Source organism: Pteropus vampyrus, unplaced genomic scaffold (genome assembly GCF_000151845.1).
Source record: "Pteropus vampyrus isolate Shadow unplaced genomic scaffold, Pvam_2.0 Scaffold30, whole genome shotgun sequence".
Classification (NCBI taxonomy): Eukaryota; Metazoa; Chordata; class Mammalia; order Chiroptera; family Pteropodidae; genus Pteropus; species Pteropus vampyrus.
Genome location: NW_011888811.1, coordinates 6,779,487 through 6,783,347, shown reverse-complemented (window position 1 = coordinate 6,783,347; position 3,861 = coordinate 6,779,487).

Sequence of the window (3,861 nt, the reverse complement as noted above, 5' to 3'; positions counted from 1 at the left end):
AAACTCCTGGGCAACCACTACATAAAAAAAGAAGTATTCTTGATACATTAAGAAAGGAGAGAAAATGGAATCACATAAGTGCTCAGTTAAAGCAACAAAAGGCAGAAAAAGACTGAAAGACAAAAATAGGAACAAAGAACAAGGGCAACAAAGAGAAAACAGAAAGAAATATGGTAGATATTAATCCAACTACGTCAATAATCAATTTGAATGTCAATAGTGTAAATGCATCAATTAAAAAACAGAGATTGTCAGAGTGGATCAAAAAACAACACACAATCATATGTTGTCTGTAAGAAACCCACTTTAAATATAAACGCAATATAAATAGGTGGAGAAAAAATATATATTGCCAATACTAATTGAAAGAACATGGAAACAGCTCTATTAATTTCAATGAAGCTGACTTCGAAGCAAGAAAAGTTATTAGGGATAAAGAAAGGGACTGCATAATAATGAAGAGATTAATTCTCTAAAAAGACATAATTCATAATATGTATGCATCTAATAATAACAGATTGTCAAACTGTGTGAGGCAAAAACTGATGGAAACAGGTATAATAGGCAAGGACTAACCAAAAGCAAGCTGAGTTATGAGACAAATTATACTTTAAGATAAAGAGCATGATTAGTGAGAAAGTAAATTACTATTAAATGCCACGATGATCAACTGTAATTAAAAAAATTTTTAATTTTTGATAGGCTAGCTATCTAAAATAAATAAAAACAAACAAACAAATAAATGCTACAATGATAGATTCAACTTACCAGGAAGACATAATAATTATAAAATTGTATATATCTAATAAAATATTATACATATACAAAATGTAAGATGGAACTACATGAGTACATTGGTAGATCCACCAACATAGTAGAAATTTGCAATATAGTTTTCTCAATTTTAAGACAAGAAGATAGAAAATTAGTATGATACAGAATTTGAACACACACATAACAATCTTGATATAAATATACAGAGAACTCTGCCTCTAACAACAACAGAATAATTTCTTTCTAGCACATAGAGAACATTTACAAGAAAGACCTATTACTAAGCCATAAAACAAATGTTAGTAAATTTCAGAAGATGTGTATTTAAATTATTAGGATACATTATACAATCACAGTGCATTTAGAAATGTTTATAAAAAAGACAACTTTACAGAAATTACTAAGCCTAAAGGCAACTAAAAAAAAAACCTTTAAATTTTTTTGTCTTGAGATAAAAACAGAAATTATAATGGAAATAAAAAATACAACTGAATGATAATTAAAATACTGAATATACTGTGGTATAGTCATATAAAGGTATACTACAGTATAATGAAAATTAACAAATTACTGCTACCTATAATCACATGGATGAATGTCACCAACATAATACTGAGCAAAGAAGCCAAATAAAAAAAGTTTACACAATCAATGATTTCATCTTCACATAAAAAATAAAAAGAGGCAACGCTAAAGAATAGAAACAGATGCCTTACTTTTGGGAAGGGATGATGATAGGGAAGGGGCGCAAGGATGTGCCCTGAAATTCTGATTGTGTTCTGTACAGTGGCCTGGATAATGGTCACATGGGGCAAGATCTCTGCTACCACTCTTTTATAAACATTCTGCATGCTGTAAATTTATGGTTTGTGCATTTCTCTATGTGTGTACTTCAATAAAAAGTTTCCTTTAAAAAAGCAAGCAAAACCATATAAAATATTGTAAATGTATACATATGTGCGGCAACTATTATTTTTCTAAATAAGCAAGATAATGGTAAACCCAAAATTTAGAACAGCAGTTACCTCTGAGGAGCAGTGGAAGGCCAATACGTGATCTGGGAGGAAGCAGGACATCTAAGGACTGGTGATGTTCTAGGCCAGGGGTCAGCAAATCGTTTCTGTCGAGACAAATAGTAAATATTTTTGCTTTTGCAGGCCATAAAGTCATTGCTGCAAGCATTCGTCTGTTCCACTGTCTCATGGAAGCAGACAATGACAGTATATAAATAATGGGCTTGACTGTGTTTCAATAAAACCTTATTTACAAAAACAAATGATGGACTGGATTTGGCCCAGAGGCCACAGGTTGCTGATTCCTGCTTTAATTCTTCACAGAAGATCCAATGGCCTCATTCAGAGTTGTTCACATTTGTTCTTTGCATTTTTATGCTTTATAACATATATCTGCTTGACTTATATGGTTTTGCACGTTTCAGAAAATGTCACCCATTTAACTCATGTGGGGTAGATGAGGGAATCCAATGTGACAATGCTTTTCGGATGGAGTCAATATTTTATTTTTCAGTTGAATACACTGTGCAAATATGTTAGTGTCATCGCTTCTTGGCTAGTTGACCTTGAACAAATGATCTAATCTCTGTTTCTTCACCTATAATATGAAGATAAAATTATGTCTATTTTTTCATAGCTGTTTTGTGAAGACTAAAAGAAATAGCGTAAATAAAGTGCATACACTAATTCACTCAGTGTTGCTGCTACAGCAACTATGGCTATGGTTTCGCTACTGCTACTACTGTATTATTGCTATTAACCTCTAGGGTCCTGTTTGGCGAAAAATGAAGAAGACAGACAAGGCAAACTCTAACGTTACTCCTGGCTCAGTGTCACAGACAGATAGGAACTGAGTTAGGATTGACACTTGTTTGCCCAGTTAAGGTGATGTCACTGAATGAGTAAACCAAAACAGTGACACTCAGCCTAGATACGTGACTGAATACTTCAAATTTCCTTGACGACAGTTTGCTTCCTTAAATAGTTCAAACACACCTATAGCATTATTCATTTACACTGGATGTGAAGAAAGTGTTTGCTGAATAATATCCAGTGGTAGCCTCAGTTTCAGAACTTTACAAATCCCAAATGAGTGAACAGTTTACTGTAGAAAAGATGCTGAACAAGAGGTCAGGAAGAGAAAAATAAAGTTCAGGGATAAACGAGGCTGTGCAGCCAAGATTTTAGTATAGCTGAAAAGTGCAGTCGCTGAATGTATTACCTCTCCTGGTAGACCTGGTTCCTGCCACTTCCTAACTAGGTCACTGATGGAGTCGCTTAAAATTACAGCCTCAGTTTCTTAATCTAAAGAAAGGAGATAACAAAGGTACCTCTTAATGCTGCATACGTATCAAGCACTTGGCTTCCTGCCTGCGTGTAGTAAATGTTCAACAAAGGGGCTTAGTTGTCACTTAATAACTTTGACTGACTGTTCTTTTTAATTATGGAAGACAGAGGGCCTGTTTAAAGTCTGCACCTCTTTGAAAGAATCTTAATTTCCCTATGAGGAATCAAGAACGAAAGAAGCTACCAAGCATTTGTCTGTGCTCTGTGCCGGATCAGACTAAGGATTTTGTGTATATATCTCACTTAATCCTCACAACCCCCCGCCCTGAGGGGAACATTAGTGTCCCCAGCTCATGTAGAGAGATGGGGGATAACTTATGCTGGGTCATATAGTTGGAGCTTAATCAAGGTCCCTCTGACTTCTAAACCCAGTACGTTTTTTCAGCTCATCACACTGTCTCCTTTTTAAACAGATCCCCATTACAGGTACACTATTGTGCTTGTAATTTGGGTATTGGCCTCTGACCTGAGAGGCTCTCCAGGCTCTAAGGTTACTACATCCTTCTTTTGGCCTAGAGGTTAGCTTTTGAGAATATGAAATCTGCCTGTTTCCAGTTCCCTGATACGTGTGGACATCTCCTGGAGGAAAGCTGTCCATACGGATATTCAGGATAAACTTAGGTAGTGCTACAGAAAGGCTCTGTACACGAGTCCTGCCAAGTGTAGCCTCCTCCTCCTAAGGGCCATTACAAGGACATTTTTATTAAAACCAAGCCTGGAAACACTT